Raw genomic sequence first — 26,857 nt, 5'->3', positions numbered from 1 at the left:
AACTAGAAAATTTTGTCATTACCATCCATTATGTTTTCTATACTGCTTAGTATGCTTTGTTTTATAATTTAAACTTTATATTAAAAAGGACATATCTGAAATATATAAGCATTGATGTATTATTTTCAGAATATACCTATTAGATAAATGAACTGAAGAAAAAAGAATGAACTTAAAGTTTGTTGAGTAGAGAATTTGAGAGGATCTGGAAAGACTTGAGGAAGGGAAAGAATATAATAAAAATATACATAAATTTAAAAACTTTTAAACAGTGAAAAAAGAATAGACAGAAAAAGTGAGGGACAGGAAAACTGAATCAACTTTCAGATGTTTCTTTGTCTTCTTGCTTTATTAATTTGTAAACCACTGGTACTCAGTCTGTGGGTCACAACGCTTTGGCAAACTTTTATCTCCAAAATATTTACATTACAATTCATAACCATAACAAAATTATGGTTATGAAGTGGCAACAAAAATAATTTTATGATTGGGGGCTACCACAACACAAGAAACTGTATTAAAGAAAGCTAGCATTAGGAAGGCTGATTGCCACTGTTTTAACCAACTTATGTATAGCAATAAATAAATGGCAACTTAGGTAGTTTGTGCAATGTTTCCATTGTTCTTTTAAAAATAAAATGCATGTTCAAAGTTCAATGAGAGACTCAAAAAATAAGGTGGAGAAGGATAGAGGGAGACCTTGTGACCATGCCCATATGAAAGCACCTGAAAAAATAAACATACCCACATAACTGACATATGTACACAACACACAAATGCACCTTCCCACACAATGAACAAACAAACAAATACCTGTAAGAGAACTAAGGAACCAATAATTTTTAATACCAGGTGGTGCTTAATCATAGATTAAGCAAGGGGTAAAGTGCTCCAATTTGTATAACTATGGAGAAAGAAAGGCCTAAGTCTTTGTACTTGAAATTCTCTATAATGTAGAGATCAAGGAGTTGAAGTGGGATCCAGAGACATCAACTATGCTGAGAAAAACAGGCAGATTTTTACCATTACAAAAGTCCTACCTACAATATATTATTTCTTATGTAGAGTTTCAAAGCAATAAAAGTAAATACTAGCCATGAGAGTCATATACACTTGCATAAAACTAATGAAGCATAAATTTAGTATTTTAGAACTTGAGAAAAATTATTCATGTAATAATTTAATTCAAATAATTGCCATTTGAACTTGTGAACATTTGAAGTAATGTTTTGGTCACTAAAACAAAACAAACAAACTAAAGAGTTTCAAAGTCTAATGAGCTCAAAAACAATCATCTAGTTAATTTCATTTTCTTTAAATAATTCAACATGCTAAGTCCTATTTGTTTCTATTAGTTTGAATCCTACAAATCTGTCACCTTAAAACAAAGGTTTGAGAGATTAGCAAAAAAAGAAGTCAAATTTAAGGCAGATATGAGGCTTTTCTCTTTTAAAATGTTTCTCTTCCCTTATCAATTTCTGTGGGTTATTTTTACCATGTCAAGAGCAACTCATTTTATTGATATACACCATGTAGATATATGCTTTGCACATACGTGGGTGCCTGACAAGAAGAAGAAAGCATTGAACCCCTTAGAATTGGATTTACAGATGGTTATAAGGTGCACTATGTGGGTTCTTGGAACACCACCCTGGTTCTCTGTATGCATTCTCAGTATGTGTTCTTCCCCCGAGCCACTTTTCCAGCTCCAAGAATTGCTACATTGACAAGGCAAGATTTCATCTGCAAATAGTCTAGGACCAGGAAGCGCATTTAACAATAAACACTCAGGTTGACCCTTTGTACTGTCTCTGCACTTAGGACCTTGGCATTGGAATTCTTATCTCTGTTTTCCAGGCAGACTATCAGATGACAGTATCAACAATAAAGATGAAACCATTGTTCCATAACTGTCTTGATCCGTGCACCAGGTGTTTAAGCCTAAAAATTTCCTTAATTGTATATGTTTCAAGAAAACTCTATAAGAAAAGAACAATTGCAAATCTCTTTAACACACACACACACACACACACACACACACACACACACACTTCTCTTTGTGGCAGGGAGTGATCTTTTGCCTAGCTGAGTCTGTGAATGGCAAGAGGTTTCTGTCTAAGGCCTCTGTATAATAATACCTGATGTATGAGTATATAACAAAACACTTCATATTTATATCTTTTGCTCATTAGTCTTCCTGATTTTTCTTTTCCTTTTTTCTTTTTTCTTTTTTTCATTTGTCTATTACATCCTTGGGTTCCTCCAGTTCAGTTAATGGTTTTATCATCTGGCTTCTAACCAGAGTGTGGCAAGATTTTTACGTTTTTCCTTAAGTCCTCTGGAAGAACAGTAACCATTGGGCAATCCATCTTCCCAACCCTAAAGACCCATTCCTCCTCCTCCTTCTTCTTCAGCTCCCTTCTCTCCTCCTTCTCCTCTTCTTCTTTCTCCTTTTCCTCTTCCTTATCCCTTCTCCTCATTTTCCTCCTTCAAGGCAGAGTTTCACTACGTAGCCCTGACTGGCCTAGAACTCACAGAGAAACACATACCTCTTCCTCCCTGTGCTAGATTCAAAGGTATGAACTGCCATAAAAAAGAAAATAAAAATTTCCAAAATCTCCAGTACTTTGGCAGCGATATCATTATACCACATTTATCCTGAAATGTTATATATATGACTTGTAAGATATTCAGGGATTATAAGCAAAATTTCTTCAATATGCCATGCTTTATCTCATCCACTCTTCTAGTCAGTACTATACAATCCTAGACTGGGGAAATGACTCATCAAATAAAGGCACTACATGTAAGCGTGGCAATCTGAGTTTAGTTAATTAAATTAATCCCCAGCGACCACATAAATAACTGGATGTGCTGGTGTACAGCTGTAATCCAGCACTTCTTTGGGGAGGTGGGAAGTAAGGACAGAAGAACTACTTGGAAACTCTGGCTGAGGTAGTCTGAGGTTGTTGGTAATGATGATTTTTCTTGGGACAATATGTGAATAAGGATCCGAATCTCAACCATTCCATTTGAGACTAGCAGTTCATATGGTTGCACTATTGCAAATACAAGTCCTATATTTAATGGCTGATGCTAAGTCACATTGAAAATAGTGGTAATCAATGTCCATTAGCATGTACTTTTAGTTGTCTATAAAAACAAACAAGTAGACACAAGGCTGACAAATTAGGGCAGAACCAGTGCATATTTCATTTGTAGGGTACTACTTAAAGTCACAGTCCAGTGGGCATTGTTTTATCATCCATTCTTATATTGAAAGAAAGAATGTATATACAAACACACACACACACACACACATACGTGCGCGCGTGCACACACACATGCACACACGCACACACGCAGAGGGGTTTAAGAATAGGGAGACAGAGAGGGAACAATTTATACCAACACATGCATATGTCATTTGATTATTCCCATGGGAATCTCTTTTTCCTCATAGAACATGCCCTGCTTCATTCCCCACATTATATTGACCAAATTTTAAAAAGGAGACAAATAAAAAGTTTCCAGGTGACTTTGCCTCTACCTATGAGGGCAACTGTGAGGAAGTTATTTTTTCTCTTCTTCATTTTAAATAGATTACCTCCCTATCTGAGTGGATTGCCATAGTCCTCCCTTCAACAAATCCTCCTTCGCAAGCCCATGTGACACAGCAGCACCCTGTGAGTTCTCACCCATGTATTTTCATGGCTTTTAGTCTTGACATGTATAAAATTAGTTCGTGAATGCTGGGAAACATAGACTAGCATCAGTCTAATGGTGCCAAATAAATATTCACTCAAGGGATCAATTTAACTAAATACAGGACACCTTTTGCTCAGGCTAATATAATGTCTAACAGTGAAGGTGCTGCTCATTTTCTCTCAGCTCAAGCCCCAAGCCTATTCAACAAATTGGCTGATTCCTGGTCTACCTAATCAACTTTTATATAATTATTTCAAGATTTGTAGAAGTCTTGGGAATGAAGAATACTGTGTTCTCTCAGAGAAATTTTATAAAAACAATTTGCAATAAGAGCTTCTCCTCTTGGCTGTTAGATAGCTGGGGGCTCCTTTGTAAATTAAGATAGGCAAAAGCTCATTTAATTTGGAATGCTTGGAAGTCAACCAAATTAATTTATAAACATCACTCATCCTTTTCTTAACCCATGTTGCTGACAGGCTTTGAAAAGAATGTAGAGACATTTCATCACTGGGTCACCTGTGGGTCATATTCTCTCTTAATTGGAAAGATGGCTCTCCATGAATGAGGTACTGAAGCAGAGAAGTGTCTTTCATTTCAAGGTATTCTCAACTGATTTCCTTTAGCTATGCCATTCCAAGAAGTCAACACGTATCTTTTAGTTACACTTTGTTACCAATCAGTACAGAAAGTGATAGCAATACAAATATTTAGTGCAAACAAGTGAACAGAAGTCCCAGTTTGGGATGGGCATCCTCACTTCAGTGGAAAGGAATGGAGGTAATGACTGTGTTGATACAGAAGATAGAAGAGAAATTACTAGTTACGGAAAAGTCCGTTTCAGAAGTTGTGGGTGGTTTTGCAATGACTCCTTATGAGATTGAAGATAATGAAAACTTTCCTTGTCTGAGGACAGAATAATCTTAGAGTCTACACACTGACCTTTGATAAACTTTATTGGTGGATATAGAATATATTTGACTACTGACTTTTCCAAACATGATTCATTTCCTGGTTTATTTGGCTGACAATGAAATGTACCAAGAAAGAATCTATCTAGGTCATAGTGTGTTTGCAGATATTCATTGCTTTAATAAAAATAACTATATATCTTTGGGGTATTTTTAGAAAGAATTGTAGAAGCACTCAAAGTTTGCAGCCTAGATGGTTGATTCAATCATTCAGAAAGATATTTACTTATCTTTATTTTCTGTGTATATGTCTTATTCCTGAATGTATGCATGTGTTTCATGCCTACAGATCTAGAGGAGGGCATCAAATACCATGGAACTACAACTACAGATTGTTGTGAACAACCATGTGATACTGATTCTTGAACTATTTCTTTAGCCCCTTAAAGATATGTATCGAATCCCTACTCTGTGATACCCTCCTAAGGAAAAAGCCTATATTAGTCACAATCTCTTTTCCCCCTGAAGCATATATCCATCCCATCCTGTAATGAGAGAAAATCAATGAGAAGGAATGAGGACATGAGTAGATTGTATGATGGATACAAGTACTATGGGAAAAAATTCAAAGCAGGGAATGGAGATTCTTGGAGAAGATATTTTTAACAAAACAGTTGGGATTGTGTCATTGAGAATAAAAAAACACTTTACTAAAGAATATAATGATCAAAGTACAGAACCTCCATTTGACTCATCATCATGGGATTAGCAACTCTGGGAATCTTGAACAGACTGAGCAGAGACTGGGGGGAAGGACACAAATTGGGAAAGGAACAAACAAACAAACAAAAAACCTGATAAATTCGTCAGTTCTGAAAATTGTTTAAGTATGTAATGTTAAGCTTAGGTTTAAGAAAAACTGGTAATTTGGGTCTTTGTCATTTGCTTAAAAAAAAAAGAAAAAAAAACCTGATTCAATGTGAATGGATGGGCAAATCTCACACAAGGTGAAAAGGGAAGCTGTTTCACAAGAGTTACTAAGTTCTTCTGAGGGCTGCTATAAAGTAGTCCCACACTGGCTCAGAATTGAGTATAATAAAGGGTTCTTTACTTAGGGGTAGACTCACAGATCAGCGTCCTCTGCATGAGCAGGGAATAAGAACTGAAACCAGCATCTGAGAGAGAGGTCAAGCAAGCTTTACGTTTACATTTGTATCACAAGAGAGCACACCAAGTGGGCTGGTATCTTAAAGGCTATTGGCTGAAGGAGTTCCCACAGCATCTTATAACCGAGTAGAATTTCAAGACTGCTGTATTTGGAACAGATGGAAACTGCCAGAATAAATGCAGGAAGGCTGCCCAGCTTCTGTTGGTTCACTTCTTCACACAACTGATGCTTATTGATACCACTTCGCACCAAAGTATGTATGTGCAGGGTTTCTGTGGAGAGAGAGGTGTTTTCTGCAGTTCAGAGGAAATAAAATGTCTTGGATTTTATGAGTGAGTGAAGTCTCAGAAATGATTTCTTTCTTGCATCAGAAGGAGAATCCCCTTTCTGTATTTCCTGCTACACTCAGGTCTGGAGAGTTGGGTTTGTTGTACTGGCGAGAAAACAAAAGCAAACAAAAAACAAATGAGCAGTCAGACAGAAGCAGTTTATAAAGTGGTTATTGCTTTTGAAAAGAAGCAGCACTGAATTTATTCATTGTATACCAAGTTTTTAATGTAATTACATTGTTTATTTTTGTTTTGGAACAATGTTTTTGAACATATAACTCAGGCTGTGCTCAAGTCAATCCTTCCTGCCTACTATGTGTGATATAACACGTGTCCAGCCTTTCTTATACTGTGTGTAATAAATACATATCTGATGGAAATATTACTAATTTTTTGTTAGAATTTTGAAAATCCAGATGGTACTACTTTAAAACCTGGTCCCAGAAGACAGGTGAGGTGTGGGTTCACAGTGCTCTGGGCAGCCTTCCTGCATTTATTCTAGCAGTTTTTATCTGTTCCAAATACACCTTGCCTATGGTGCCAGAAAGAACTACAATAATATGCAGACAACTTACATAGCCTATTTTTAATCTAAACACTATGTACTCTCTGAAGCATAAATAAATATTTTATGCTGATATATTTGTCTTATAAAGATTTTAGGATTGGATATGTTTTGTTTGAAGGTTCTTTCTGTTTTCACTATCTAGTAAAATGACCCATTGCTTTGTTAAAGAAACTAACATGCAACATAATTTACTTCAGTTAGTTACAAGATCATATTGTTACATGTGACTTTTGTTAAAAAAAAAAAGGAGTTCCCTGAATTTTTCACAATTATTCAACTCAATTTTAGCAGTCAACATTACCCTACATATAAATGCTGTGAAATAAAGTCATAACAACAGTGCCCACGGCACCACTGAGAACAATATGTCAAAATCACAAGGGCCAAATAGGCTAATAGTTTCCATAAGTATAACTTATAATGATTATATCCTGATGGATTCCATTTTTTATTTCAACTTCTTTAGAAATTTGTTATGGAATACTAGACTATGTTAAAACTAATGAAGCTAAATTAATAGTGATTTAATAGTATAGTTGAAGGAGAAAGTTTATTGTTTGCATGACCTTCTGAGCTGTTGCATTGGTCCAGTATTTAATTGTAAAGGCACATTATGAATATTAATTTCCTCAAAAATGTCAATGTAGGAATGTTGGCAGAAGAAGCTCAGTTGGGGAAAGAATGCATGGTGAGCAGGAGCTGGGGCTTCCAAGGTACATATTAGAGAGAGAGCCCTGTGCACTTGGGAGACATAAGTCACTGGGCATGCTTGAGAGAATAGATTTGCTCAGCAGAGGGAGGAACTGAAAGTTTCTGAGTCATAAAGGGAGCCCTTTCTTGCCAAAATACAGGGTTGAGATTTTATATTGAAGGCTGTAGGAAGGCACTGCAGGACTTTATTATGTCTACTGTTGATTTTCAAAGTCTGATGGATTCAATTTTTCTTTGGAGCTGGAAAACATAACTCTCAAAAGACACTTGAAAATACAAATCAAATCCGGTACCTTTAACTCAGTAGAGATGAAACCTGCCTTCAAACTTGCTAGAACTAAATGAAGAAGTTTGGTCTGAATAACATTTCCTCAAATTGCTTCTCTCACACCTTCAAAGTAATCATGGAATTTCTGACCGTGGTGAATATGGAGTGAAAATGTTTAGTGATTTTCAATTCTAAGGTCCCAAAGATAGATGTTCTCAGAAGTGGGAAACTCCCCTGCCACTCAAAATCTTTTACCAGCAATACCCTGATTTCAAAATGTATTATAATGTGAAAAAATAAATGCTTTTTTTTATCAAACTTGTAAGACATTTTGTAAACACTGGCATTGAAGACTTAAATTATACTAATTTTAAAAGTAGATATTATCTTAAATGTACAATAACTGAAGCCATTATTTTATTTATTGTTATGTATACATCTCAAGAGCATCAAGATATAATAAAATAATCTTAAAAATTTGCTTAATGACAAAAGTGGCTGTACTGAAACTTATACAATACACATGAAACATACTCTCCCTTCAAAACAGAACAAACTTTTTCCTTAAACTATAAGAAGAAAATTGAAAAAAGTCATCTGAAAAATGCTCCTAAATCATCATTTGCAAAATGTTCTTGAATCTTTTCCCACCTTGCAAAACTTTATTATAGGAAAAAAAAGAAAAAAATCACTTTGAGTACTTGAAATTATTCTACTAAACATTGAAGTAATTTAAGACTAGAGGTGTTTGATGATGCAAAGAGATTAAGAAAAACTTAAGTAAATGTTAAAATTGTATGAAGTTTACGAAAAGCCAGTTAAAAGGCCTTTTCGATAATATGTAGTATAGATACAAATACATTAAGTTTAATCTAAATAATGAAATTTTTAGTTACACAGCACATTTTTAGATTTAATAAAAATATTACCTTTCCTAGGAACATTTTTGCCTGTAGGTCACTGGTGCCAATTTATGCCCATTTGTATTATCAAGGAAGGTGTGTGATGTGCTCTATTCCAGATTTAGATAAATTAAGTTCATAGGTTGCAAAATTTCTTTAGAAAAAAAATTGATTATACTCCTAAGTTTCAGCTGAATTATCCATGTGAACAGCTAATATTCAGGATATTCCTATAATTAAGTTTTAAAAGGTTGGGGCTGGAGAGATGGTTCAGTGGTTAAGAGCATTGCCTGCTCTTCCAAAGGTCCTGAGTTCAATTCCCAGCAACCACATGGTGGCTCACAACCATCTGTAGTGAGGTCTGGCATCCTCTTCTGGCCTTCAGGCATACATGCAGTCAGAATATTGTATACATAATAAATAAATAAATATTTAAAAAAGTTTTAAAAGGTGCATTTTAGATTTATTTATTTATTATTTCATATGTGTGACTACATGCATGTGTACCATGTGTGTGCCTGGTGGCTGAGGAGTTCAGATTTTCCTGGAACATCTAGCACCAGATGGCTGTGAGCCGCCATGTAAGTGCTCTAATCTGAATCTTTATCCTCTGAAAGAGCAAAAAGTGCTCTTGATTAGTGAGCCATCTCTTCTGCCCCATCCTTATAATTTATGTGAATGAGTTTAAAAGAATAAAAATAACAACCATTTTATAAGAGTGAATAAAATATAGACTACCGAGTATAATTAATACATTTTATCAGCAGATATAAATCTCTTGACATGATATTCTGTTGCCCATTTCCAGTTGGGACATTCATTATGTCCATCAGAGAGGTAGAATTAACATTGTGAAGTCTGCAGAAGTTCATGTGCAAGGAAGTAATACATTGAAGAGTAACTGCCGTGATGTCTGTTCCTTGAAAGTTAATTAGTAATGACTTTCCACTTAAATATATGTCAGTTTACAAATATATTTGGTATAGTTGGTTCTGATGTGTTTTTTCAAAGGAACCACAAACACTATATTTATTTATTTATTTATTTATTTATTTATTTATTTATTTATTTATTTTGGGTTTTTCGAGACAGGGTTTCTCTGTAGCATTTGGAGCCTGTCCTGGAACTAGCTCTTGTAGACCAGGCTGGTCTCGAACTCACAGAGATCCGCCTGCCTCTGCCTCCCGAGTGCTGGGATTAAAGGCGTGCGCCACCACCGCCCGGCTACTATATTTATTTTCAATTATATTTTTGATAACAAAATATATAAGAAATTATCCAAAATCTGTAATTAAAAGAGGCAGACAGGTAGAAAAGGTCTTTTAAAAAGCAACAAAATTAGAATCGTCAATAAACATTGATAATCATCTTCATTTTCACAGATGAATGAATGCAAAATAAATAAAATACATATTTCATAAAAAATGATGTCAAAAATTATAATTTGGGAAACTAAGTTATTCAAAAATAAGGGAAAACATGCATCCTTACATTCATCAACCTATGCATTTATCCATTCCTTCAAGGATGCTGTTGTTTAAATCGAGGTTGTCTTCCATGCTAAACAATTGTTCTGTACTTAATACAGTATCTGCTATCTCATACTCCTTAGATCTATTGAATCACAAGTTTTATTGACTCATTGTCCAATAAAATTGGTGTACATTCTAGTTCAGAAATCCCACTAGCAGCAACATATGTAGAGGTTCTAATATAAATATCTAAATTGAGATTTACGTTGTTAATCAGAACGATATTCTGGGGAGACTTCAATTCTATTCATATAAAAGATCACTAAATTAGCTTTGTTTTATAGCTAGCTTATTGAAAATTGATAAAAGCATTCAGTTCCTAATTAAACGCCTTAGAAATATCATGCTATGTCTAAAGGTTAGTTTGCAAAATTCTATATTCAGTTTTATGTCTTTAATTTACAATGCTATTCCATGTATTTCAAATTGATTGCAATCATAAGAAAAAACAATTTAAACTAATTTGAGAATCATGTTGTTTATGTGAGTGGGAGGCAGAGAAATAATATGGTGTAGTTCATACACGCACTCCACAAACGCATTTTTCAATATAATACTTAAATCTCAATCTAGTGTGCAGTATTAACATAATTAGTATTGTTTTTCTGACTCTTAAAATCACTGTAATCTCTGGACAAATGTTTTGATTTCTTTGGTTTCGAATAAACCCCAAAATCCAGGACATATCAGTTGTTATTCTTAATGAATATTGTTATTGTTATTCATAAAGTTATTATTAGAAAGAAGTTCATGAAGGTACACAATTTGGATGTTCTCCTTTTGAGAAACACTAACTTATCATAACAAAATTTGTATAGACTTTTAATCATATATTTTATGTATGCTTCTTAGAGAATTTACCTTAATAAAATTTCTCTTATTTTTAGTCATCTTTTACTCAATGTGTCAGCATTTTCAGTAGGAATTTCAGCTATTACTTGTGTGCAGTAGAACACTCTTGAAGTCAGACTCTCTAACTTGAGTTATAGTTTATAAGATTTGGAATGTTTCACATTACAAAATCAGACTGACAATAATCCTAACTCCATAGATTTTGTAAAAGCTGAAGGCAATGATATGAAAAGCATAACTCTATTATCATGCCAACTTCATCAACTATTGATACCAAGTCACAAAAAATTTAGAAGTGACCACTTTACAGTTATTGCACTGTAATCCGGTACTCCTCTGCCAGGCTTTGAAGGGTACACTGACAACACTGCACTTCATGTGTGTTGAGTTGATCTCCTCACCACACTGTATCTAACTCTCCCATTCTTTCCCTGTCCACACACTGTTGAGCTTCCTGTCCGTACATGTTCTTTCCATTTGTCTGTTCTAATCCTATGCACCTTGCTGCTCTACGCTCAGATCTCTGCAGTCTTACTGAATAGATTCAAAGCCTTACAACATATATTTATAGTGTCACTTCAGACAATTAATGGTTAATTATTCCTGGTCTCGCCTTCTCCATTGGGGTTTCATATACACACCTTCACCACAAAATAAGCTCATTAGAGCTTAATGCTTCATCTGATTTTGTTAGCCATTCCAAAGCTTTGCAAAAGCGCATGTGACTAGCAGATGCTTGATATATTTTAATTATGACAAAAATCTACTATATTTTCTTAGAATCTGAGTGCTATTATCATTTATCAGTTCAAGTTAAAAGCCTGTTACAAATCATGGCTTCTGGTAAAACTTATGTTACTAAATTAAATTCATGTTGAATTAGGTTTACCTTTTGTTCAATGTGAACTATCTCAATGAAACCTTTATGAATCTGACAAGTCATCATTATATATATTTTAGATTTTTCTTAATATTTTGATGATATGGTTATTCATGCTCAAGAAGAATAATATAATCATGGTGATTTTTATGCTGTGGAAATGTGGGACAAACAGCAAAAGAGAGCTGTTTATATGTGCCTTTTTTGTGTAGTTTGGATGATTATTTTTTCCTGAGGCATACCGAAGACTGAATAGCAAAAATAAATAAATAAATAAATAAATAAATAACATGTCCCAGACAATAGTAATAGAGTTCCCAATCTAAAAGGAAAGGGCTCTTCCCTTTGTAGTACTGAAATTACAAAGAATTATTGTGGAACTCTGCAGCCCGCAAGACAATCTCAGGAACACTGCACATTTTTCTGGTCAAGAATTCCAACATTTGTAGGATGAGAATTTAGAGTAGAAAATTCACATCAGATTATAATTTATAACTCTCTTAAAATATGAATTTTAACAGCTATTTTAAGTTTAAAGCATATTTTAATAATGATCCTTCTCAATTCTAGGAGGTATTGAGCAATACTAAAACTTTTGTTCTCTTTTAGGTTTTAGAGAATCATAGTTGGTTATAAAAAATTAAATATTCTCTTTATCAATGCCTGGTCATGAAACTATAATTCTAAAAATATATTTAATTTATAATAGCTACATTTTAGACATTTGTCATCTTTTTAAACATGTATATATTTTTAGCCTCTTCTATGCTTCATTAGCAGTTTCTATAAACTTTTTTGGAAAGGTGATTTAAAACATCCATAGTGTTTTATTTCATAATTATACTAGACAACAAATTGAAATTTTAAATTTGTATAGTCTCTATGTTTCAAAAAATAGATTATAAAATAGAGGTAAATGACAATAAAATCTATTAAGATATTTGCAATGCGCTGTACCCCAAATCCAGTTAATAGGAATCCATTTTTTAATTAATAATCATATCAATAACCAATCTTCATTTTTAAAATGTATTTGAAGTATAAATTTTAAGATTAAGGTTTTGATAATAACACAGTAACATGGAGAAGGGGAGGAAAGAACAGTGGAAAGTATAGTTAGGATTACTATTATGCCAGGAATAATGGCATATACCTTCATTTCCAGAATTTAGGTGCGAGAGGCAGACAGATATCTTAGATGCTGTACAGGATGAGTTTCAGGACAGCCAGGACTAAGCAGAGGAACTCTGTCTTGAAACACACACACACATGTAAATATGTATATGTGTTCTTTTTTTTATTCTCAATCTTCCAGGATGGAGTATATATATATATATATATATATATATATATATATATATATCTTGTCTATTTTTATGATGGTTTCCTCTTTATCCTTGGAATTGTCACTAAGTACTAGAAGCCTATGTAGGCCTAAAAGTCAGCATTTATTGGTGCTGGAAGAGATCTATTTCCTGATTGTGTTCACTGTGATATATGAACTGCCAATGGTCCCCCAACTGGAGGATGAAGGCATTTGGCCAGTCGTCACTTTGGTAACGTTGTTTGCTTTCTGGATGTCTGTCAGAGCAGTCTGAATGGAGACACATTAGTTATCTACCATGGTGTCTCCAATGTTTATCTATGTTTTCTATCAGTAATCAAGATTCAGGTGCCATGACATTCTGTTGAATTATCCATTTCATCATTTTTATTTTTATTCATCATGGTTTTTATTCTGGAATAGATGCTTTTTCCCAATGATTTTAATTTTTTTCTTTTTCTTTTATTTTTTGGTTCTGGACAGATATTATTACTTTTGTGTTTGCACATGTTTATGCTCAGAGCTGCATGGATTAGTTTAAATGCAGTAATGTTGAAATGTAACTTCTGTTATGGCTTGATAACTTGAAAAGACTGCCACATGTGGATGAACCAAAGTCAACTTACAAAAATTATGGGGCTAATTACCTTAGCTACTAAAGGAGGAATCTTGTCTCTGCCTATTAGTTTTATATAAAAATTCACCAAAATTCATTGGTGTCCTTAACATCTTAGTTCTTGCATATTTGGAAATAAAATGGTATAATGCATGCAGAAGACTTACTCAATGTCCACCACATAGGAGATGGATGGAAAAATTCAAATTCAGAGGTCAACTTTCTAGGTGTCTTACAAATAAGTATAGTAAACATACAAATGCAATAACCCCTCGTTTTTCTTGTTCCTTATCGTTTGTAGTCATTATATTTTCCTTTTAAATTTTATGGACTGTATTATGCTAATTAGGGATGTTAATGACAGGTCCTGAATGAAGGTTGTTTGTTTTCCTACAAAACTATTTTTACACATATCTATTCCTCTTCTCTCCATAAATTTTTGCTTGGCTTACTTCCAGTCTAATACCATTTGATATAAATAAATTTAGAATAATAAGCACTGCAAAAGCAGATATCTTTATATGTTAATTATATTCAATTACATCCACATAAACTTCTGAAAAGCAGCAGCATAGATGATGTACAGCACACAAAAAGTAATTCTCCATGCCACAATTTTGTCACAGAAATATATTTGAAGTCATTTGTATCAGAGAAATATGCAAAGCTACAATGTGGTAAAGTAAAGTTGTATCTATCACTTGGTCTTTAAAATCTAAGATATGTTTATTATCTTGTATCAATGGAATTCACAGTGTGTACTGCTTATATTTTCTCATTGACCATCTGTGATTTCAGATGGCAGCGAGAAAGCCCATGCAGCTCGTTTTTATTCTACCTTCACGAAAATCTGATGAGGTCTCTGTCCATTCCATGAACTGTTTGGGAAATGTCTGGAAGATGGCGTGGTGAAGTTCAAAGGGCATGTGTCTCAATCAGATTCAGAATCTGGGAATAAAAATTTGCCTTGTTGAATCCTTAGGAAGCCATTTCTAGTTAACCTTGTAGAATTTTCCCTCCTTTTCAATGATGATCTCATTTTATATTTATAAGTTGAAAGGAAGGTCGGAGTGATAGAATTGCATGCATTACTTTAACTTCTGGAATGTTCATGCAAACCTTTGCACTATGTGAATTTCAGATCAGTGAGTGCCAAGAAAACCCCACAGCCTGTAGTGAATAAGTACCATACTTCGTAAATGTACCTTTCTATCGGGCTTTTTACGCCTAAGGTAGGAGAGGCTTACACAACTCTTCTTATGAATAAAATGTGCCTTTGGAAGACAGAGATAGTTAAAGCAATACCAATGGGGTTCAGGTGAACTGCAGTAGAGAAACAAGAGCATGTAATTACTTCGATTAACTTCACCACTATTTTAGTCAATAGGATCACTGTGGGTGTCTAAATTTCAAATTAGACAAAACAGTGAAACGGTCTCTTCCTTTCTATGTATTCTAAACTAAAGGACTGCTTTTCTGTTTGTTTGTCTGTTTGTCTTCTTTGGAGAAGTTTTCATATATCCCATTCTGGCCTCAAAACAGCTGTGAAGTTGAGGATGCTGCTGAATTCTTTCATCTTTCCTCCTTTTCTTCACAGATTGCTGAGATTACAGACATTCACTGCCATGGGAATCAAACAAAGGGCTTCTTGTGTGCCAGGAAAGTATTCCACCCACTGAGCTGCCTGCCATCATTAGCTTTGATTTCTTTGAAATCATTCTTTCCATCAGTGTGCAAAAAGAGACTCGAATCCTTTATCCTTTGGATTAGATTTCATTCATCTTTGTCAATAACTCGGTGACTACTAAACATTCTTCCTTTAATGGTCTTCTAAAGCAACAAGGATTGAAGATAATTCAGTTAGTAGAATAAACTGGTAAACTGATTTCATGGTTTTAACTTCTCAAATAAAAAAAAAATCAAAGTTTTCAAGTGGTTTTAAGTACTTAGAAATGGGATTGTCTTAATTATTATGTGGTGAGCGGACTTTTTATGTTGTTAATAGACATGTCCTTATAGAATCTCCAAAACTCAGCTGAAGAAAATCTGAACCTAGGTGTGCTAATCATCACTGAAACAACTTTGTATAGAGTGTTGTTTGAATCTTCAGCCTGCAAATAGGTTATTGAAGTATAAAAATAAAAAAAGATCCTATGCTCTTTTTATAGGATGGTAAACTTCAGGGAAAATATATAGAACAGACGGTCTATGAAAAGGAGACTAAGTTTTGTGTAACATGTGAATCTTTAAGTAAAGATTAGTAATTTGGCCTATATGTCATAAAGTGCAGGCAGCTACTCAAAATGGGAAATTTAGGTCATTTTGTCATCTATGTGAGGGAGAGGATTATGTAGGAGAGATGGTTAGTAAGAGGATTGCTTGGACTCTTTGATCCCAACTGAAAATATCCTTGACTATGACAGGCTATATTGATGTCAGCCTTGAAGAAGCAAAAACTTTAGAACAGGACAATTGTCTACTTATTCCTTTAGGTTTTATACCATCTTGCACAACATCACAGGCTAAGGGATATTCTTTTGTAATTTTAAATCAAAATAAGGAAGAATATAAAGGTTTAAGGGAGGAATATAATCTTTTTATATAAAAATAATATCTCGCAATGCACTTTTGCATCTGTAAAATGATATGCAAATATGAACATTTAGGTTATAATTTGTGTCTTATGAAAACAACTTTTTTTGCTCAATAATTTCTTTGTTTATGGGCTATCAGTGTGGAAATACTATTTTAAAGGAATATTATTAAGTGTTTGGTTAATCCATATATATTTGATACATGAACTACCTTTGAGAGTTCTGAAAATAAAACTCACTATGTATTCACTAATAAAATTTCTATCTGGTCCAAATTGTTGATTTTTCTATAACTTTTTTGTTTATGCCTTAACTCCCAAAGTTAAGGTATTTGAATTGGGGTTGTATAGTAATTAAGTGGTTCCAGATGAGATTTTGAACGTGTGCCCTCTTGATTGGTTTAGTACCTTAAAGAAGAGTGGGGGGATACAAGCTCACTCTGTCCCATGAGAACACACAAGAAGATAATAATTTGCTACCATCCGAAGGGCCCTCATGAACACCATGGTGTGTTGTCACTTGTACTAGGCCTTACATTCTCTAGAATTACAACACAATTCTTTCCTGTCATGTAAGTAATCCAGTCTATGGTGTTTTGTGTCAGTTGCTTTCACTTGAATAGCATACACATGTAGTTTGATTAGCAGGGGTGACTGAATTTTAGTGCTCTCAAAGCATAGAAATAAATATGTTGCTTTATTAACCACAAAAGCCATATATTTTAAATTCATACATCATAAAATAGTAAACCTTACTGAACATCATGTATACTTTTAGTGCATGATATTTTGTCACATTTATTACAGAATATAAAATTTCCATATGCATTATTGAGAGTGGATTTTTTTTCTGTCAAGTGATAAATTTGAGAAAAAAACACTATTTATTTTGGTAGACCATTATCCCTGGAATAAAATGTATAAAAACAAATGAAAAATTAGACATAAACACTACCTAAAATAATTCTGCCATGAGACTAGGACTATATATACTTATTTCAATTTTATACTTCCTTATCTCAGCTCAGTCAGTGTACTTGTTTGAAATGTGTTTCAGTACATGATTCTGGAAGGCTAGGCATGTCCTTCTCTGTGGTGAATTATTTGAAATTATTATGCAATAAAGGATTCATGTACCACAGTACATAATTACACAGTACTGGGATGCCTGCTGTTGATCAATAATTTTCCATACATAATCTCATTTATTCATCACAGAAATGTTGAAAGAATCCAAGAAAATTGAATTCGTGTCTTTTATTCAGCTGTAGAAGTAAAAAGACATCGTTTTCCCACAAACTCTAGGCTCCTCCCCAATATAAACCTATACATTTATTAATGTTTCTGTGTTGTGAGACTCCTCGGAGGGAAAAACGTGTCCAGAAGAATATGACACCTCATTTGTAAGTAGGACATTTCTAACAACCTACTTTCTAATTCTGCCAGGTTGCAAAAGCAAAGCAGAGAGACTATAAAAGCCAGAAGATTCGGAGGGCAGTGAAATACTGTCTTCCAGACATTGCATGGCTGGTGTACTCATGAATCACAGTACCATTGGTTACCTGACAAGGTCTGGCTGATACCAAGCCAGTCAGAATTCTGACATGGAGACGGCAGGTGCTCTGCAGGGCTTATCCATTAATTATGAGCTATTGATAGTTTACCGATAATAGTAGAAGAAAGTATTTTGACACTGTTCGTATTACAAGATTACTCATCTTCCAGAGGATGGCTCCAATATGTAGATAGGATGTATACAACTGAAATTGCAAAGGAGAATATGCCTTCAGGTTTACAAATACATGCAAAATTCACATGGCATTATTATAATCTAGGTTTTACAATTATTTCATAAATGCATTAGTAGTATGGAAAAAAATTTCTACAATAAAAATTAGTCATTTACAATTGAAACCTCAATAAGAATCATTTTACCTGATTTTCAGGGCCTAGAAATTTTGCTGGTAGCATTATCCACTGTGTATTTGAGAGTATATATAGGTTTGTTTAAACTGCTTATCCTGATTTAATTTTGGAGGGTTGTGTATACTACAAAAATTGCCTATTTTTTTATTTTTCAATTTGATGAAGTATAGATTTTGTACTTATGGGTCTCTAGATTACCTCCATGGGATTATGTATCTCTTTTTACTGTTATTTTGTTAAATTGTATCCTCTCTCTGCCTTTTTGTTAAATTGGCTAGTGGTTTGTCAATCTTACTGATTTTCTAAAAGAACTCATTCTTTGTTTCATTGGTTCTTCAGAAAAGAGAAAACTTCTCAGGGATATCAACCAAACATGACATAAAAAGTTTCAATAAGACTAGGTACATTTGTTGAAGGAAGGCTGCTGGTTTGTTCATAACTTCTCAGCCCAGAAATAATCACTCAAAAACTATGTTATTTAAATCACTGCTTGATCAATCAATTAAGCGTATTGCTAGCTAGCTCTTACATCTAGAATTAACCTATTACCTTTATTTTGTATTTTACCATGAGGTTTGTGGCCTACCAGTAAGATTCCAACTAGCAGCTCTGTCTTTTTCCCCTCTAGTGGCTACGTGGTGTCTCTCTGACTCTGCCTTCTTTCTCCCAGCATTCAGTTTTGCTTTCCCTGCCTAACTCTCTACTACCCTATCACACGCCAAGGAAGTTTCTTTATTCATTAGCCAATAAAAGCAACACATATACAGAAGGACCTCCCACACCAATTCCCCTTGCCTGTTTAAATAAGAAGGAAAGTTTCTTTTAATTATAAATTATAATAAACAGGTACACTGAGAGGGAAGGCAAAGCTACCAATGCAACCATTAAATCCTAAATTGCTTTTATTGCTTTATAAATAATACCATTCAAAATTTCAGCCTCCTTCCATTTCCTTCCTGCTCCCCCGCTCATCTTCCCTGCTCCGGCTCCAGTCCTAAGAGAGGGAAGGGTACCCTAACCAGTGGGAAGTCCAAGGCCTTCCCTACTCCGTTGAGGCCTAGGAAGGTGTGCATCCAAATGGACTAGGATCCAAAAAGCCAGCACATGAAGTAGAATCAAATCCCAGTGCCATTATCATTGTCAGCCACATTCAGAGAGTCCAGTTTGATCACATGCTCATTCAGTCCCAGTCCAGCTGGCCTTGATGAGCTCCCGTTAGATCAGTCACACCGTCTCAGTGGGTGGACCAAGCCCTCACGGTCCTGACTTCCTTGCTCATCTTCTCCCTCCTTCTGCTCTTCAACTGGACCTTGTTAGCTCAGTCCAGTGTTCTGATGTGGTTCTCTGTCTCTATCTCCATTCCTCACCAGACGAGGGTTGTATGGTGGTATTCAAAGAAGGAAAGCTTTAACTTTAACAACACATCCCCTCATATCATGGCTGGACGAAGCAACCAAGGAGGAGGAAAAGGGTTCAAAAAGCAGGCAAACAGGCTCTGATCTTGTCCCATGGTTAGGAGTCTCACAGGAACACCAAGCTACACAATCATAAGATATTTGCAGAGGACCTAGCTCAGCCCCCTGCAGGCTCTGTGACTGCCACTTGAGTCTCTGTGAGCCCCCTTGATCCCTCCTTATTTGATTCTATGAACCATGTACTTGTGGTGTTCTCAACCCCTCTGGCTCCTACATTTCTTCTTCCCTTCTTGTTTTTCTTCAGACCATATCAGTCTTTTGCCATTCACAAACCACTCTTTATTTCAGGCCCTATGCTGAGCAATAGATGAACAACCCAAAACAAACTCAAACTTCAAATTTTGAAGTTCCTTGTCTCCGAATGCTTTCTAGGCATTGTTTTTAGTTTCTTTTGTCTTTTCATTTTTTTCTTACAAGTCTTTTCTGTATATAGTATTGTTTTTTATGTTGTGGTTTTATCTAATTTCTGCATGTGCAAATGTATATACATATATATATATACATATATATGTACATTTACATACACACACATATGTTTCTAGAGCTCTTTTGTGGCTTTTCTTCTCTTAATTTGTCTCATCCTATTCCATTTTGCTTGTTTTTGTTTTATCTTGTTTATTTGTTTATTTCTTGGTACCTGCTTATATTATAATAAGAGAGAGAGAGAGAGAGAGAGAGAGAGAGAGAGAGAGAGAGAGAGAGAGAGAGAGAAGAGAGAGAGAGAGAGAGGTAGCTGAATAGGGTCTGGGAGGAGTCAGGAGAGGGAAAATTATAATGAGAATATATTGCATAAAAACAGGAATTGTCACTGAAAGAAATGAAATACAAGTGAAGTCTGTGTGAAGTGAACCTCAGCTCAGATTTAAGACAAGACTGCCTTGGGCTTTATTGAGAGGAGAATACAGGTGGAAAGCAAATAAAGACAGTTTCTAACTGTATTAAATTTGTGTTCATGACTAGTATAATGTGGGATGTGAAAAGGAAAGAACAGAACATCTGTGACATCTTTATTTGTGAAAGTGGGTGCATGGTAATTTTAACTATGAGCAAAATATAGGATAATGTCAGTTATAAATTGTCAAAATGATTGTAGATATTTGAGATTGAAACATCTTTCACAAATAGGGGGCATCATTATTTAATTTCAATGTGAAATTCATAATTTACAATTCCTTTAATAAGTAAACACATGGTAAATCATTTTTCCTACTTCTAGTTTTTTAATGTTTTTCATAATTAGAATGTCTCCTGTTTGTTGCAGGATATTTGATAACACAGTGTTAAGATGTGTCTCTTTTGTTCTTTGCCTGGCTAGTGCACCTTCTTTTTTTTTTCAGTTTTACAACTATATTTTCTTTTTTTCTACTTTTAAAAAAATGCCAATCCAAATTCCCAATTTCTCCCCTCCACGCCCTCCCCTTTTACTCTCTCCACACATTTCCCCCCCACACTCCTTCCAATCTTAAGAGGAGGCAAGGCACCCTGCCCTGTGGTAAGTCCAAGGCCCTCCCCACTACATCTAGGTTGAGCAAGGTATACATCCAAAGAGAATAGGATCCCAAAAAGCCAGTACATGCAGTAGAGACACATCCCAGTGCCATTGTCATTGGCCCCACAGTCTGCCCCAACTGTCAATCACATTCAGAGGGACTAGTTTGATCCCATGATCGTTCATTCCCAGTCCAGTTGGAGTTCGTGAGCTCCCATTAGCTCTGATACATTGTCTCAGTGGGTGAACCCCTTATGGTCCTGACCTCCTTGCTCATAATCTCACTCCTTCCAATCTTCAACTGGAGCGCAGTCCAGTGCTCTGATGTGGGTCTTTGCCCCTGTTTCCCTCTGTTGTGGGACCAAGGTTCTATGGTGGTATTTAAGATAATCATCCGTCTGACTCCAGGGCAAGGCCGGTTCAGGCCTCCTCTCCTCTACTGCTTAGGGTCTTAGTGTTGTAGGAGATGTGGGCTACATTCCTGGCGCCAGGTGCCAGCCACCCAGCTAGCTTATACTTGAAATAATTACATGGAAATCTCTATTAATTAAATCACTGCCTGGCCCATTAGCTCTAGCTTATTGGATAACTCTCACATCTTGATTCTACCCATTTCTAATAATCTGTATGTGACCACGAGGCTGTGGCTTACAGGGAAAGATTCAACATTTCTGACCTGGCAGCTTCATGACTGGCTGCTCTCTGCCTGCCTTCTTCCTCCCAGAATTCCATTCTGTCTACTCCACCCACCTAAGGGCTGCCCCATCAAAAGGTCAAGGCAGCTCCTTTATTCAACCAATGAAATCAACACAAATGCAGAAGGACCTCCTACACCATCTTAGCTTGGGTCATCCTTGTAGATTCCTGAGAATTTTTCTAGGGCCAGGTTTCTCGCTAATCCTAAAAAGGCTCCCTCAATCAAGGTATCTCTTTCCTTGCTCTCATATCTGTCCTGTTTCCATCTCAACTATCCCATTCCCTCAAGCTCCCCCCAACCCTCCCCTTCTCCCTGACTCTTTCCCTTCTCCCCTTCCTTCTACCCCCCCCCCACCAACCCCATGCTCCCAAATTTTGTCAGGCGATCTTGTCTGCTTCCAATTTCCAGGAGAATCTATTTATCTTTTTCTTTGGGTTCTTCTTGTTAGTTAGCTTCTCTAGGATCATGAACTAAAGGCTCAATGTTCGTTGTTTATGGCTAGAATCCACTTATGAGTGAGTACATACCATATTCATTTTGGGGGGTATGGGTTATCTCACTCCAGATAGTGTTTTCTATTTTCATTCATTTGCATGCAAAATTCAAGATGTCATTGTTTTATACTGCTGAGTAGTATATACTCTGATGTGTAGTTGTGCCACAATTTCTTTATCCATTCTTCTATTGAGGGGCATCTAGGTTGTTTCCAAGTTCTGGCTATTACAAATAATGCTGCTATCAACATAGTTGAACAAATGCTTTTTTGTAGTATTATTGATCATCTTGTGGGTATATGCCCAAGAGTAGTATTGCTGGTTTACTAAAGAGATGAATGGCCAATAGTTAGGCTGGAGAGGATAGGTGGGTCTAACAAGCAGCGAGAACTTGGGGCAAAAATCTGAAGTAGTAGATTCAGCAATGAGATGTGAAAGTATTCAGTTGTACAGTATGGAGGAGTGTTAACAAGTCACATGGCTGAATATAGGTTAATATAAATGGGTTAATTTAAATTTGAAGAGCTTGTTGGGAACAAGTCTGAGCTAAAGTCAAGCTGTCATACTTAATATGAAGTCTCTATATAATTTTTTGGGAGTTGATGTTGAAAGCAAGTCTGACTACAGATATTGAGTGTTCTCATTGCCATATACAACATGCTCTTACTATTTTCCAAGGTTCTTTTCCTTTAACCCATTATCAGTTCATACTTTAAAAAGGTAAAATTAAGCAGATGTGAAATAGGGAATTTAGGAATAGAAGCAAGAACATTTTACTATGTGATTATCTCACACTTCTCTTTAGAAGTGGTCTTGGTGATTACATTTATATTTCATATTTCATTATTAAAAATGAAAAGAAAGTGCTGGTTAATTAGTTTCCTCATTTATTATTGTAAGAATTAAGGCTTTGATTAAATAATTTCAGCTATTCTGAACAATCTATATAATGGCCCTTGGAAGAGAAATTTTAATTGTAAGGAATACTGAGTTTGTCTGACTATTGTGAAGGAGCACAATGGTTAGTGATTAATAAAAGTATTATATAATTTACTTTCATACTATAATATCTATGTATTATATGTTATGACATTTTATTGACAGTCCCTACAAGTAAACATAAGCTTATAAGATTTTTTAATTATCGTTCTTCTTAATTCTTCCAATTTTAGCACATTAATGTAACATAATAACAGTATAATGTCCTTTAAGAAACTAAGAATTTCAATGTTTTAATAATCAGAAACATTTTAATGGACAATGGATTAGGGCGAACATGAGGAAAATATGACCTCAATTATTGAAAAATACTGCTTGTTTTATTTAGAGTATGCTCTTTGAACTTACTGAGCTGAGCTTAAGCCATACATAACAACCTGCTGAGCATCATGAGCCCCAACAGAGACGTTATGCAACGTTGACTGAGATATTTTTCATTTAAATAAACATAATGGAGAAAGCCTCTTTATTCTGTTTAACTTCCCTCAAAGGAATGAGACATGGATAGGGAAATCCTATTCTTCTTAACAATTGGTCTCATCTCCTTTGAAAAGAGGACTAAAGTACTAAAAATAAAATAATCTTTTCAGGCTCTTGCTAAAACAAGCAGTAGAATTCACTGAAGTAGAAGCTAAAGTTTAGAAGATGCAGCTATATCAAAGTCAGAGGATGATGATGTTACATGACTGTTCGACCGAAATAAAAAAAAAACGTGTAGGAGAAAATGCAACATATTTAGAGGACTCTGGAGCAAATTTAGATTGATATAAAATGTAGTAAATTTCTAAATGGAAAAACTGGGATTTTCTCATGTACACCTAACATTGAGAAGGGTGAGGTACGTAGGAGGGAAAGTATATGTAGACTTTCAGAAACACTTCACATCTTGTGCTTTTCCTCCCCTCATTTTATCATCACAGTGAATAGTTCCATGGAAAACAGAAGGGAGTAAATTAACATCCTTTGCTGAGTATAAAGAGAAGATGATGTCATGGCAGTTGGATGCTTCAAATTCTTGTTCTGGCAAGAAATTCTTCATCCATTTCAAACATCTTGGTGCAATTATAATTTTGTTAAGCTGAAGTATTATCTGTGCCAGTGGAATTTATCTTTGAATGTGTGGTTTTATGCCAGACTCAAAATTCCTCAAATTCAGCCGGGCGGTGGTGGCGCACGCCTTTAATCCCAGCACTCGGGAGGCAGAGGCAGGCGGATCTCTGTGAGTTCGAGACCAGCCTGGTCTACAAGAGCTAGTTCCAGGATAGGCTTCAAAGCTACAGAGAAACCCTGTCTCGAAAAAACAAACAAACAAAAAAAAAAATTCCTCAAATTCAGGTCACTTGGCCAAATTATTTGTTTTATTAACTTAATAAGCTTAAATAACATTAGCAAGATTACTAGCATGACTGTGTACTTTACCTTCTCAATGCATGTTGTGTGATTAATTTGCCAAACTAATTAATTCAGCAACACAAATTTTAATGTTAAACATAAACCTAGTAAGGATACTCTTATATTATTTTTATAACATCATTATTTGAATATAATTTAATAAATCAATTATTTTTATTAAATAAGTCACATATCTGTATCAGAAAAATATTTTTGGATTAAAGAGTGGGAAATTCTATTATATTTGCTTAGGAAGATCCTGAAGTTTGAAGGCTATCATCATTAAGTAGCTAAATTACATATAGTATTGGGTTCTGATACTTTTGACTACATACAATTTATCAAGTACCTTTCAGTTGGTGCCCCATTGATCAACTTATCAATGTATTAATGAATTAGCCAACAGTTACTACTTAGTTCTAAATTCTGCTGTTAGTTTGTTGGTGGTGAACTACCATTTTGTGTAAAACAGTCTTGGTCCTTAATCTGTGTTTGTTTGCACTCTCTTTCCTTCCCCAAAATATGAGCAGATAAATAAAAAGGACAACTCTGAAAAACAATTTGATATGCCCGAATACAAAGTGAATATTGGAATCCTTACACAGAATGTGTGTCTTCTTGCTGTCTGTGACAGTCTCTTCTTCAGGAGAATTAGTCACTTATATTTTGCCTTTGCTTGCAAAAGACTGAAAATTGTTCCATCACCCATATCTGCATCTTCTCCCTAAGGGACAATATTTGAAGTGTTTAGAGGATGACAGGGCAAATTTTCCATAAATGTAAGTTTGTGACCACCAAGTAATAGGAGAGACATGAGGACTCATCTGATCTCATGAGTGATCTACATATTATCCTTCTCAATCTAAACCTGTTCAGAAGAAAAATCCATGTTTCCATTTGAATTACAAATAAGCAGCAGATGTTACTGATTTAACATAAATATATCCTTTACATGAGTTAGAACATACTTATGTTAAAATGTTATCTGAAACTCAAATTTAATTGGGTGTCCTTTGTTTTACATAGACATACTAATATGTTCAGTATCCTAATTATGCAACTTCAATGACTTATTCATCAGTTTTTTTAAAAAGAAATCAATAGGATGGGCTAGTAGTGAGTTTATGATTATAAACTTACTTGATTTTGATTGAATAAGATTCTGCTAAGGAGCTAAAAATCACTTCATTCTTTATGGCATAATTATCTGCTAGCGCTGCTGCCTATACTCTCTGTTACAGTCATTATCTTTTGCAAGTTTACACTCTGGCTGTCCATTGTGAGCCACTCACACTTAGGCGCTGTGTGTGTCCATATACACATTCTATACGGTACATACAAAAATGTATACCGTATATAATGCGTAATATATAATCATATAATCATATTATATGATATGTGCTATATGATGTATATTGTCACACAAGTTTTATAAATATATATATATATGCACACACATCTACCTAGAACATAAAAAATAAATTCCCAAGTACTAGTCACTTGTCAAATAATTAAAGGGAATAGGAAAGGGATGAGGGAGAAATGGAATGGTCTCTAATATTTCTGAAAAAGAGCTGTCAGGAATTAAACAACATGCCCTAGGCTTCTTAAGTCTTCTTATCGTGTAACAGGTCATTTTCTTAATAATTCCATAAGACAAAAGAAGGTATATTTAGCACTTTTAATTTCCATCTGCATTGTTCAGTGATAAAAATCTAGCTTTTTTATTGAAGTCAGCAGAGTTAAGCATATCTTCAGAATGAATGTAAAGCAAGCATGAGAAACATCAATGCCACATCACCCCATCATATTTTCTGTCCTGTGCCTACAGAACTGGCTGGTATCTTTTTGCCTTAATGGAATAAAGGAATTCTTTTTCTGAGCATGGAATCTGTCCTGCTTTGAGAGATATATCTGTACTGGAAGGCTGACCAGGCTACTGCCTCAGGGCAGCTTCACTGTAGAATTAAATATTGTGCTCAGGATCTAGTTATTTCATTTGTACGTGTTGTCAAAGATATTAACA

Source organism: Arvicola amphibius, chromosome 13, assembly GCF_903992535.2.
Source record: "Arvicola amphibius chromosome 13, mArvAmp1.2, whole genome shotgun sequence".
Classification (NCBI taxonomy): Eukaryota; Metazoa; Chordata; class Mammalia; order Rodentia; family Cricetidae; genus Arvicola; species Arvicola amphibius.
Note: the sequence above shows the minus strand (reverse complement) of the source record.